Source organism: Pleurodeles waltl, chromosome 9 (assembly GCF_031143425.1).
Source record: "Pleurodeles waltl isolate 20211129_DDA chromosome 9, aPleWal1.hap1.20221129, whole genome shotgun sequence".
Taxonomy (NCBI): domain Eukaryota; kingdom Metazoa; phylum Chordata; class Amphibia; order Caudata; family Salamandridae; genus Pleurodeles; species Pleurodeles waltl.
Window position 1 is genome coordinate 176,053,787 of NC_090448.1, and position 13,874 is coordinate 176,067,660.

Here is a 13,874-nt window from a genome sequence, read left to right on the forward strand (position 1 = left end):
AAATTTTCTTCCACCCAGCGTTCCCCCAAGTCTCCCGATAAAAATGATACCTCACTTGTGTGGGTAGGCCTAGCGCCCGCGACAGGAAACGCCCCAAAGCGCAACGTGGACACATCCAAATTTTTGAAAGAAAACAGAGGTGTTTTTTGCAAAGTGCCTACCTGTAGATTTTGACCTCTAGCTCAGCCGGCACCTAGGGAAACCTACCAAACCTGTGCATTTCTGAAAACTAGAAACCTAGGGGAATCCAAGATGAGGTGACTTGTGTGGCTCGGACCAAGTTCTGTTACTCTGACTCCTTTGCAAACCTCAAAATTTGGCTAAAAAAACACATGTTCCTCACATTTCTGTGGCAGAAAGTTCTGGAATCTGAGAGGAGCCACAAATTTCCTTCCACCCAGCGTTCCCCCAAGTCTCCCGATAAAAATGATACCTCACTTGTGTGGGTAGGCCTAGCGCCCGCGACAGGAAACGCCCCAAAGCGCAACGTGGACACATCCACATTTTTGAAAGAAAACAGAGGTGTTTTTTGCAAAGTGCCTACCTGTAGATTTTGGCCTCTAGCTCAGCCGGCACCTAGGGAAACCTACCAAACCTGTGCATTTCTGAAACCTAGAGACCTAGGGGAATCCAAGATGGGGTGACTTGTGTGGCTCGGACCAGGTTCTGTTACCCTGAATCCTTTGCAAACCTCAAAATTTGGCTAAAAAAACACATGTTCCTCACATTTCTGTGGCAGAAAGTTCTGGAATCTGAGAGGAGCCACAAATTTCCTTCCACCCAGCTTTCCCCCAAGTCTCCCGATAAAAATGATACCTCACTTGTGTGGGTAGGCCTAGCGCCCGCGACAGGAAACGCCCCAAAGCGCAACGTGGACACATCCAAATTTTTGAAAGAAAACAGAGGTGTTTTTTGCAAAGTGCCTACCTGTAGATTTTGGCCTCTAGCTCAGCCGGCACCTAGGGAAACCTACCAAACCTGTGCATTTCTGAAAACTAGAGACCTAGGGGAATCCAAGATGGGGTGACTTGTGTGGCTCGGACCAGGTTCTGTTACCCAGAATCCTTTGCAAACCTCAAAATTTGTCTAAAAAAACACATGTTCCTCACATTTCTGTGGCAGAAAGTTCTGGAATCTGAGAGGAGCCACAAATTTCCTTCCACCCAGCGTTCCCCCAAGTCTCCCGATAAAAATGATACCTCACTTGTGTGGGTAGGCCTTGCGCCCGCAACAGGAAACGCCCCAAAGCGCAACGTGGACACATCCAAATTTTTGAAAGAAAACAGAGGTGTTTTTTTAAAAGTGCCTACCTGTAGACTTTGGCCTCTAGCTCAGCCGGCACCTAGGGAAACCTACCAAACCTGTGCATTTCTGAAAACTAGAGACCTAGGGGAATCCAAGATGAGGTGACTTGTGTGGCTCGGACCAGGTTCTGTAACCCTGAATCCTTTGCAAACCTCAAAATTTGGCTAAAAAAACACATGTTCCTCACATTTCTGTGGCAGAAAGTTCTGGAATCTGAGAGGAGCCACAAATTTCCTTCCACCCAGCGTTCCCCCAAGTCTCCCGATAAAAATGATACCTCACTTGTGTGGGTAGGCCTAGCGGCCGCAACTGGAAACGCCCCAAAGCGCAACGTGGACACATCCAAATTTTTGAAAGAAAACAGAGGTGTTTTTTGCAAAGTGCCTACCTGTAGATTTTGGCCTCTAGCTCAGCCGGCACCTAGGGAAACCTACCAAACCTGTGCATTTCTGAAAACTAGAGACCTAGGGGAATCCAAGATGGGGTGACTTGTGTGGCTCGGACCAGGTTCTGTTACCCAGAATCCTTTGCAAACCTCAAAATTTGGCTAAAAAAACACATGTTCCTCACATTTCTGTGGCAGAAAGTTCTGGAATCTGAGAGGAGCCACAAATTTCCTTCCACCCAGCGTTCCCCCAAGTCTCCCGATAAAAATTATACCTCACTTGTGTGGGTAGGCCTAGCGCCCGCGACAGGAAATGCCCCAAAGCGCAACGTGGACACATCCACATTTTTGAAAGAAAACAGAGGTGTTTTTTGCAAAGTGCCTACCTGTAGATTTTGGCCTCTAGCTCAGCCGGTACCTAGGGAAACCTACCAAACCTGTGCATTTCTGAAAACTAGAGACCTAGGGGAATCCAAGATGAGGTGACTTGTGTGGCTCGGACCAAGTTCTGTTACTCTGACTCCTTTGCAAACCTCAAAATTTGGCTAAAAAAACACATGTTCCTCACATTTCTGTGGCAGAAAGTTCTGGAATCTGAGAGGAGCCACAAATTTCCTTCCACCCAGCGTTCCCCCAAGTCTCCCGATAAAAATGATACCTCACTTGTGTGGGTAGGCCTAGCGGCCGCAACTGGAAACGCCCCAAAGCGCAACGTGGACACATCCAAATTTTTGAAAGAAAACAGAGGTGTTTTTTGCAAAGTGCCTACCTGTAGATTTTGGCCTCTAGCTCAGCCGGCACCTAGGGAAACCTACCAAACCTGTGCATTTCTGAAAACTAGAGACCTAGGGGAATCCAAGATGGGGTGACTTGTGTGGCTCGGACCAGGTTCTGTTACCCAGAATCCTTTGCAAACCTCAAAATTTGGCTAAAAAAACACATGTTCCTCACATTTCTGTGGCAGAAAGTTCTGGAATCTGAGAGGAGCCACAAATTTCCTTCCACCCAGCGTTCCCCCAAGTCTCCCGATAAAAATTATACCTCACTTGTGTGGGTAGGCCTAGCGCCCGCGACAGGAAACGCCCCAAAGCGCAACGTGGACACATCCACATTTTTGAAAGAAAACAGAGGTGTTTTTTGCAAAGTGCCTACCTGTAGATTTTGGCCTCTAGCTCAGCCGGTACCTAGGGAAACCTACCAAACCTGTGCATTTCTGAAAACTAGAGACCTAGGGGAATCCAAGATGAGGTGACTTGTGTGGCTCGGACCAAGTTCTGTTACTCTGACTCCTTTGCAAACCTCAAAATTTGGCTAAAAAAACACATGTTCCTCACATTTCTGTGGCAGAAAGTTCTGGAATCTGAGAGGAGCCACAAATTTCCTTCCACCCAGCGTTCCCCCAAGTCTCCCGATAAAAATGATACCTCACTTGTGTGGGTAGGCCTAGCGCCCGCGACAGGAAACGCCCCAAAGCGCAACGTGGACACTTCCAAATTTTTGAAAGAAAACAGAGGTGTTTTTTGCAAAGTGCCTACCTGTAGATTTTGGCCTCTAGCTCAGCCGGCACCTAGGGAAACCTACCAAACCTGTGCATTTCTGAAACCTAGAGACCTAGGGGAATCCAAGATAGGGGTGACTTGTGTGGCTCGGACCAGGTTCTGTTACCCTGAATCCTTTGCAAACCTCAAAATTTGGCTAAAAAAACACATGTTCCTCACATTTCTGTGGCAGAAAGTTCTGGAATCTGAGAGGAGCCACAAATTTCCTTCCACCCAGCTTTCCCCCAAGTCTCCCGATAAAAATGATACCTCACTTGTGTGGGTAGGCCTAGCGCCCGCGACAGGAAACGCCCCAAAGCGCAACGTGGACACATCCACATTTTTGAAAGAAAACAGAGATGTTTTTTGCAAAGTGCCTACCTGTAGATTTTGGCCTCTAGCTCAGCCGGCACCTAGGGAAACCTACCAAACCTGTGCATTTCTGAAAACTAGAGACCTAGGGGAATCCAAGATGGGGTGACTTGTGTGGCTCGGACCAGGTTCTGTTACCCAGAATCCTTTGCAAACCTCAAAATTTGGCTAAAAAAACACATGTTCCTCACATTTCTGTGGCAGAAAGTTCTGGAATCTGAGAGGAGCCACAAATTTCCTTCCACCCAGCGTTCCCCCAAGTCTCCCGATAAAAATGATACCTCACTTGTGTGGGTAGGCCTAGCGCCCGCAACAGGAAACGCCCCAAAGCGCAACGTGGACACATCCAAATTTTTGAAAGAAAACAGAGGTGTTTTTTTAAAAGTGCCTACCTGTAGATTTTGGCCTCTAGCTCAGCCGGCACCTAGGGAAACCTACCAAACCTGTGCATTTCTGAAAACTAGAGACCTAGGGGAATCCAAGATGAGGTGACTTGTGTGGCTCGGACCAAGTTCTGTTACCCTGACTCCTTTGCAAACCTCAAAATTTGGCTAAAAAAACACATGTTCCTCACATTTCTGTGGCAGAAAGTTCTGGAATATGAGAGGAGCCACAAATTTTCTTCCACCCAGCGTTCCCCCAAGTCTCCCGATAAAAATGATACCTCACTTGTGTGGGTAGGCCTAGCGCCCGCGACAGGAAACGCCCCAAAGCGCAACGTGGACACATCCAAATTTTTGAAAGAAAACAGAGGTGTTTTTTGCAAAGTGCCTACCTGTAGATTTTGACCTCTAGCTCAGCCGGCACCTAGGGAAACCTACCAAACCTGTGCATTTCTGAAAACTAGAGACCTAGGGGAATCCAAGATGAGGTGACTTGTGTGGCTCGGACCAAGTTCTGTTACTCTGACTCCTTTGCAAACCTCAAAATTTGGCTAAAAAAACACATGTTCCTCACATTTCTGTGGCAGAAAGTTCTGGAATCTGAGAGGAGCCACAAATTTCCTTCCACCCAGCGTTCCCCCAAGTCTCCCGATAAAAATGATACCTCACTTGTGTGGGTAGGCCTAGCGCCCGCGACAGGAAACGCACCAAAGCGCAACGTGGACACATCCAAATTTTTGAAAGAAAACAGAGGTGTTTTTTGCAAAGTGCCTACCTGTAGATTTTGGCCTCTAGCTCAGCCGGCACCTAGGGAAACCTACCAAACCTGTGCATTTCTGAAACCTAGAGACCTAGGGGAATCCAAGATGGGGTGACTTGTGTGGCTCGGACCAGGTTCTGTTACCCTGAATCCTTTGCAAACCTCAAAATTTGGCTAAAAAAACACATGTTCCTCACATTTCTGTGGCAGAAAGTTCTGGAATCTGAGAGGAGCCACAAATTTCCTTCCACCCAGCTTTCCCCCAAGTCTCCCGATAAAAATGATACCTCACTTGTGTGGGTAGGCCTAGCGCCCGCGACAGGAAACGCCCCAAAGCGCAACGTGGACACATCCACATTTTTGAAAGAAAACAGAGGTGTTTTTTGCAAAGTGCCTACCTGTAGATTTTGGCCTCTAGCACAGCCGGCACCTAGGGAAACCTACCAAACCTGTGCATTTCTGAAAACTAGAGACCTAGGGGAATCCAAGATGGGGTGACTTGTGTGGCTCGGACCAGGTTCTGTTACCCAGAATCCTTTGCAAACCTCAAAATTTGGCTAAAAAAACACATGTTCCTCACATTTCTGTGGCAGAAAGTTCTGGAATCTGAGAGGAGCCACAAATTTCCTTCCACCCAGCGTTCCCCCAAGTCTCCCGATAAAAATGATACCTCACTTGTGTGGGTAGGCCTAGCGCCCGCGAGAGGAAACGCCCCAAAGCGCATCGTGGACACATCCAAATTTTTTAAAGAAAACAGAAGTGTTTTTTGCAAAGTGCCTACCTGTAGATTTTGGCCTCTAGCTCAGCCGGCACCTAGGGAAACCTACCAAACCTCTGCATTTCTGAAAACTAGAGACCTAGGGGAATCCAAGATGAGGTGACTTGTGTGGCTCGGACCAGGTTCTGTTACCCTGAATCCTTTGCAAACCTCAAAATTTGGCTAAAAAACACATGTGCCTCACATTTCTGTGGCAGAAAGTTCTGAAATCTGATCGGAGCCACAAATTTCCTTCCACCCAGCGTTCCCCCAAGTCTCCCGATAAAAATGATACCTCACTTGTGTGGGTAGGCCTAGCGCCCGCGACAGGAAACGCCCCAAAGCGCAACGTGGACACATCCAAATTTTTGAAAGAAAACAGAGGTGTTTTTTGAAAAGTGCCTATCTGTAGATTTTGGCCTCTAGCTCAGCCGGCACCTAGGGAAACCTACCAAACCTGTGCATTTCTGAAAACTAGAGACCTAGGGGAATCCAAGATGAGGTGACTTGTGTGGCTCGGACCAGGTTCTGTAACCCTGAATCCTTTGCAAACCTCAAAATTTGGCTAAAAAAACACATGTTCCTCACATTTCTGTGGCAGAAAGTTCTGGAATCTGAGAGGAGCCACAAATTTCCTTCCACCCAGCGTTCCCCCAAGTCTCCCGATAAAAATGATACCTCACTTGTGTGGGTAGGCCTAGCGGCCGCAACAGGAAACGCCCCAAAGCGCAACGTGGACACATCCAAATTTTTGAAAGAAAACAGAGGTGTTTTTTGCAAAGTGCCTACCTGTAGATTTTGGCCTCTAGCTCAGCCGGAACCTAGGGAAACCTACCAAACCTGTGCATTTCTGAAAACTAGAGACCTAGGGGAATCCAAGATGGGGTGACTTGTGTGGCTCGGACCAGGTTCTGTTACCCTGAATCCTTTGCAAACCTCAAAATTTGGCTAAAAAAACACATGTTCCTCACATTTCTGTGGCAGAAAGTTCTGGAATCTGAGAGGAGCCACAAATTTCCTTCCACCCAGCTTTCCCCCAAGTCTCCTGATAAAAATGATACCTCACTTGTGTGGGTAGGCCTAGCGCCCGCGACAGGAAACGCCCCAAAGCGCAACGTGGACACATCCACATTTTTGAAAGAAAACAGAGGTGTTTTGTGCAAAGTGCCTACCTGTAGATTTTGGCCTCTAGCTCAGCCGGTACCTAGGGAAACCTACCAAACCTGCGCATTTCTGAAAACTAGAGACCTAGGGGAATCCAAGATGAGGTGACTTGTGTGGCTCGGACCAAGTTCTGTTACTCTGACTCCTTTGCAAACATCAAAATTTGGCTAAAAAAACACATGTTCCTCACATTTCTGTGGCAGAAAGTTCTGGAATCTGAGAGGAGCCACAAATTTCCTTCCACCCAGCGTTCCCCCAATTCTCCCGATAAAAATGATACCTCACTTGTGTGGGTAGGCCTAGCGCCCGCGACAGGAAACGCCCCAAAGCGCAACGTGGACACATCCAAATTTTAGAAAGAAAACAGAGGTGTTTTTTGCAAAGTGCCTACCTGTAGATTTTGGCCTCTAGCTCAGCCGGCACCTAGGGAAACCTACCAAACCTGTGCATTTCTGAAACCTAGAGACCTAGGGGAATCCAAGATGGGGTGACTTGTGTGGCTCGGACCAGGTTCTGTTACCCTGAATCCTTTGCAAACCTCAAAATTTGGCTAAAAAAACACATGTTCCTCACATTTCTGTGGCAGAAAGTTCTGGAATCTGAGAGGAGCCACAAATTTCCTTCCACCCAGCTTTCCCCCAAGTCTCCCGATAAAAATGATACCTCACTTGTGTGGGTAGGCCTAGCACCCGCGACAGGAAACGCCCCAAAGCGCAACGTGGACACATCCACATTTTTGAAAGAAAACAGAGGTGTTTTTTGCAAAGTGCCTACCTGTAGATTTTGGCCTCTAGCTCAGCCGGCACCTAGGGAAACCTACCAAACCTGTGCATTTCTGAAAACTAGAGACCTAGGGGAATCCAAGATGGGGTGACTTGTGTGGCTCGGACCAGGTTCTGTTACCCAGAATCCTTTGCAAACCTCAAAATATGGCTAAAAAAACACATGTTCCTCACATTTCTGTGGCAGAAAGTTCTGGAATCTGAGAGGAGCCACAAATTTCCTTCCACCCAGCGTTCCCCCAAGTCTCCCGATAAAAATGATACCTCACTTGTGTGGGTAGGCCTCGCGCCCGCAACAGGAAACGCCCCAAAGCGCAACGTGGACACATCCAAATTTTTGAAAGAAAACAGAGGTGTTTTTTTAAAAGTGCCTACCTGTAGATTTTGGCCTCTAGCTCAGCCGGCACCTAGGGAAACCTACCAGACCTGTGCATTTCTGAAAACTAGAGACCTAGGGGAATCCAAGATGAGGTGACTTGTGTGGCTCGGACCAGGTTCTGTAACCCTGAATCCTTTGCAAACCTCAAAATTTGGCTAAAAAAACACATGTTCCTCACATTTCTGTGGCAGAAAGTTCTGGAATCTGAGAGGAGCCACAAATTTACTTCCACCCAGCGTTCCCCCAAGTCTCCCGATAAAAATGATACCTCACTTGTGTGGGTAGGCCTAGCGGCCGCAACAGGAAACGCCCCAAAGCGCAACGTGGACACATCCAAATTTTTGAAAGAAAACAGAGGTGTTTTTTGCAAAGTGCCTACCTGTAGATTTTGGCCTCTAGCTCAGCCGGCACCTAGGGAAACCTACCAAACCTGTGCATTTCTGAAAACTAGAGACCTAGGGGAATCCAAGATGGGGTGACTTGTGTGGCTCGGACCAGGTTCTGTTACCCTGAATCCTTTGCAAACCTCAAAATTTGGCTAAAAAAACACATGTTCCTCACATTTCTGTGGCAGAAAGTTCTGGAATCTGAGAGGAGCCACAAATTTCCTTCCACCCAGCTTTCCCCCAAGTCTCCTGATAAAAATGATACCTCACTTGTGTGGGTAGGCCTAGCGCCCGCGACAGGAAACGCCCCAAAGCGCAACGTGGACACATCCAAATTTTTGAAAGAAAACAGAGGTGTTTTTTGCAAAGTGCCTACCTGTAGATTTTGGCCTCTAGCTCAGCCGGTACCTAGAGAAACCTACCAAACCTGTGCATTTCTGAAAACTAGAGACCTAGGGGAATCCAAGATGAGGTGACTTGTGTGGCTCGGACCAAGTTCTGTTACCCTGACTCCTTTGCAAACCTCAAAATTTGACTAAAAAAACACATGTTCCTCACATTTCTGTGGCAGAAAGTTCTGGAATCTGAGAGGAGCCACAAATTTTCTTCCACCCAGCGTTCCCCCAAGTCTCCCGATAAAAATGATACCTCACTTGTGTGGGTAGGCCTAGCGCCCGCGACAGGAAACGCCCCAAAGCGCAACGTGGACACATCCAAATTTTTGAAAGAAAACAGAGGTGTTTTTTGCAAAGTGCCTACCTGTAGATTTTGACCTCTAGCTCAGCCGGCACCTAGGGAAACCTACCAAACCTGTGCATTTCTGAAAACTAGAAACCTAGGGGAATCCAAGATGAGGTGACTTGTGTGGCTCGGACCAAGTTCTGTTACTCTGACTCCTTTGCAAACCTCAAAATTTGGCTAAAAAAACACATGTTCCTCACATTTCTGTGGCAGAAAGTTCTGGAATCTGAGAGGAGCCACAAATTTCCTTCCACCCAGCGTTCCCCCAAGTCTCCCGATAAAAATGATACCTCACTTGTGTGGGTAGGCCTAGCGCCCGCGACAGGAAACGCCCCAAAGCGCAACGTGGACACATCCACATTTTTGAAAGAAAACAGAGGTGTTTTTTGCAAAGTGCCTACCTGTAGATTTTGGCCTCTAGCTCAGCCGGCACCTAGGGAAACCTACCAAACCTGTGCATTTCTGAAACCTAGAGACCTAGGGGAATCCAAGATGGGGTGACTTGTGTGGCTCGGACCAGGTTCTGTTACCCTGAATCCTTTGCAAACCTCAAAATTTGGCTAAAAAAACACATGTTCCTCACATTTCTGTGGCAGAAAGTTCTGGAATCTGAGAGGAGCCACAAATTTCCTTCCACCCAGCTTTCCCCCAAGTCTCCCGATAAAAATGATACCTCACTTGTGTGGGTAGGCCTAGCGCCCGCGACAGGAAACGCCCCAAAGCGCAACGTGGACACATCCAAATTTTTGAAAGAAAACAGAGGTGTTTTTTGCAAAGTGCCTACCTGTAGATTTTGGCCTCTAGCTCAGCCGGCACCTAGGGAAACCTACCAAACCTGTGCATTTCTGAAAACTAGAGACCTAGGGGAATCCAAGATGGGGTGACTTGTGTGGCTCGGACCAGGTTCTGTTACCCAGAATCCTTTGCAAACCTCAAAATTTGGCTAAAAAAACACATGTTCCTCACATTTCTGTGGCAGAAAGTTCTGGAATCTGAGAGGAGCCACAAATTTCCTTCCACCCAGCGTTCCCCCAAGTCTCCCGATAAAAATGATACCTCACTTGTGTGGGTAGGCCTTGCGCCCGCAACAGGAAACGCCCCAAAGCGCAACGTGGACACATCCAAATTTTTGAAAGAAAACAGAGGTGTTTTTTTAAAAGTGCCTACCTGTAGATTTTGGCCTCTAGCTCAGCCGGCACCTAGGGAAACCTACCAAACCTGTGCATTTCTGAAAACTAGAGACCTAGGGGAATCCAAGATGAGGTGACTTGTGTGGCTCGGACCAGGTTCTGTAACCCTGAATCCTTTGCAAACCTCAAAATTTGGCTAAAAAAACACATGTTCCTCACATTTCTGTGGCAGAAAGTTCTGGAATCTGAGAGGAGCCACAAATTTCCTTCCACCCAGCGTTCCCCCAAGTCTCCCGATAAAAATGATACCTCACTTGTGTGGGTAGGCCTAGCGGCCGCAACTGGAAACGCCCCAAAGCGCAACGTGGACACATCCAAATTTTTGAAAGAAAACAGAGGTGTTTTTTGCAAAGTGCCTACCTGTAGATTTTGGCCTCTAGCTCAGCCGGCACCTAGGGAAACCTACCAAACCTGTGCATTTCTGAAAACTAGAGACCTAGGGGAATCCAAGATGGGGTGACTTGTGTGGCTCGGACCAGGTTCTGTTACCCTGAATCCTTTGCAAACCTCAAAATTTGGCTAAAAAAACACATGTTCCTCACATTTCTGTGGCAGAAAGTTCTGGAATCTGAGAGGAGCCACAAATTTCCTTCCACCCAGCTTTCCCCCAAGTCTCCTGATAAAAATGATACCTCACTTGTGTGGGTAGGCCTAGCGCCCGCGACAGGAAACGCCCCAAAGCGCAACGTGGACACATCCAAATTTTTGAAAGAAAACAGAGGTGTTTTTTGCAAAGTGCCTACCTGTAGATTTTGGCCTCTACCTCATCCGGTACCTAGGGAAACCTACCAAACCTGTGCATTTCTGAAAACTAGAGACCTAGGGGAATCCAAGATGAGGTGACTTGTGTGGCTCGGACCAAGTTCTGTTACCCTGACTCCTTTGCAAACCTCAAAATTTGGCTAAAAAAACACATGTTCCTCACATTTCTGTGGCAGAAAGTTCTGGAATCTGAGAGGAGCCACAAATTTTCTTCCACCCAGCGTTCCCCCAAGTCTCCCGATAAAAATGATACCTCACTTGTGTGGGTAGGCCTAGCGCCCGCGACAGGAAACGCCCCAAAGCGCAACGTGGACACATCCAAATTTTTGAAAGAAAACAGAGGTGTTTTTTGCAAAGTGCCTACCTGTAGATTTTGACCTCTAGCTCAGCCGGCACCTAGGGAAACCTACCAAACCTGTGCATTTCTGAAAACTAGAGACCTAGGGGAATCCAAGATGAGGTGACTTGTGTGGCTCGGACCAAGTTCTGTTACTCTGACTCCTTTGCAAAACTCAAAATTTGGCTAAAAAAACACATGTTCCTCACATTTCTGTGGCAGAAAGTTCTGGAATCTGAGAGGAGCCACAAATTTCCTTCCACCCAGCGTTCCCCCAAGTCTCCCGATAAAAATGATACCTCACTTGTGTGGGTAGGCCTAGCGCCCGCGACAGGAAACGCCCCAAAGCGCAACGTGGACACATCCAAATTTTTGAAAGAAAACAGAGGTGTTTTTTGCAAAGTGCCTACCTGTAGATTTTGGCCTCTAGCTCAGCCGGCACCTAGGGAAACCTACCAAACCTGTGCATTTCTGAAAACTAGAGACCTAGGGGAATCCAAGATGGGGTGACTTGTGTGGCTCGGACCAGGTTCTGTTACCCTGAATCCTTTGCAAACCTCAAAATTTGGCTAAAAAAACACATGTTCCTCACATTTCTGTGGCAGAAAGTTCTGGAATCTGAGAGGAGCCACAAATTTCCTTCCACCCAGCTTTCCCCCAAGTCTCCCGATAAAAATGATACCTCACTTGTGTGGGTAGGCCTAGCGCCCGCGACAGGAAACGCCCCAAAGCGCAACGTGGACACATCCACATTTTTGAAAGAAAACAGAGGTGTTTTTTGCAAAGTGCCTACCTGTAGATTTTGGCCTCTAGCACAGCCGGCACCTAGGGAAACCTACCAAACCTGTGCATTTCTGAAAACTAGAGACCTAGGGGAATCCAAGATGGGGTGACTTGTGTGGCTCGGACCAGGTTCTGTTACCCAGAATCCTTTGCAAACCTCAAAATTTGGCTAAAAAAACACATGTTCCTCACATTTCTGTGGCAGAAAGTTCTGGAATCTGAGAGGAGCCACAAATTTCCTTCCACCCAGCGTTCCCCCAAGTCTCCCGATAAAAATGATACCTCACTTGTGTGGGTAGGCCTAGCGCCCGCAACAGGAAACGCCCCAAAGCGCAACGTGGACACATCCAAATTTTTGAAAGAAAACAGAGGTGTTTTTTGCAAAGTGCCTACCTGTAGATTTTGGCCTCTAGCTCAGCCGGCACCTAGGGAAGCCTACCAAACCTGTGCATTTCTGAAAACTAGAGACCTAGGGGAATCCAAGATGTGGTGACTTGTGTGGCTCGGACCAGGTTCTGTTACCCTGAATCCTTTGCAAACCTCAAAATTTGGCTAAAAAAACACATGTTCCTCACATTTCTGTGGCAGAAAGTTCTGAAATCTGAGAGGAGCCACAAATTTCCTTCCACCCAGCTTTCCCCCAAGTCTCCCGATAAAAATGATACCTCACTTGTGTGGGTAGGCCTAGCGCCCGCGAGAGGAAACGCCCCAAAGCGCATCGTGGACACATCCAAATTTTTGAAAGAAAACAGAAGTGTTTTTTGCAAAGTGCCTACCTGTAGATTTTGGCCTCTAGCTCAGCCGGCACCTAGGGAAACCTACCAAACCTCTGCATTTCTGAAAACTAGAGACCTAGGGGAATCCAAGATGAGGTGACTTGTGTGGCTCGGACCAGGTTCTGTTACCCTGAATCCTTTGCAAACCTCAAAATTTGGCTAAAAAACCACATGTGCCTCACATTTCTGTGGCAGAAAGTTCTGGAATCTGATCGGAGCCACAAATTTCCTTCCACCCAGCGTTCCCCCAAGTCTCCCGATAAAAATGATACCTCACTTGTGTGGGTAGGCCTAGCGCCCGCGACAGGAAACGCCCCAAAGCGCATCGTGGACACATCCAAATTTTTGAAAGAAAACAGAGGTGTTTTTTGCAAAGTGCCTACCTGTAGATTTTGACCTCTAGCTCAGCCGGCACGTAGGGAAACCTACCAAACCTGTGCATTTCTGAAAACTAGAGACCTAGGGGAAACCAAGATGAGGTGACTTGTGTGGCTCGGACCAAGTTCTGTTACTCTGACTCCTTTGCAAACCTCAAAATTTGGCTAAAAAAACACATGTTCCTCACATTTCTGTGGCAGAAAGTTCTGGAATCTGAGAGGAGCCACAAATTTTCTTACACCCAGCGTTCCCCCAAGTCTCCCGATAAAAATGATACCTCACTTGTGTGGGTAGGCCTAGCGCCCGCTACAGGAAACGCCCCAAAGCGCAACGTGGACACATCCAAATTTTTGAAAGAAAACAGAGGTGTTTTTTGCAAAGTGCCTACCTGTAGATTTTGGCCTCTAGCTCAGCCGGCACCTAGGGAAACCTACCAAACCTGTGCATTTCTGAAAACTAGAGACCTAGGGGAATCCAAGATGGGGTGACTTGTGTGGCTCGAACAAGGTTCTGTTACCCTGAATCCTTTGCAAACCTCAAAATTTGGCTAAAAAAACACATGTTCCTCACATTTCTGTGGCAGAAAGTTCTGGAATCTGAGAGGAGCCACAAATTTCCTTCCACCCAGCATTCCCCCAAGTCTCCCGATAAAAATGATACCTCACTTGTGTGGGTTGGCCTAGCGCCCGCGACAGG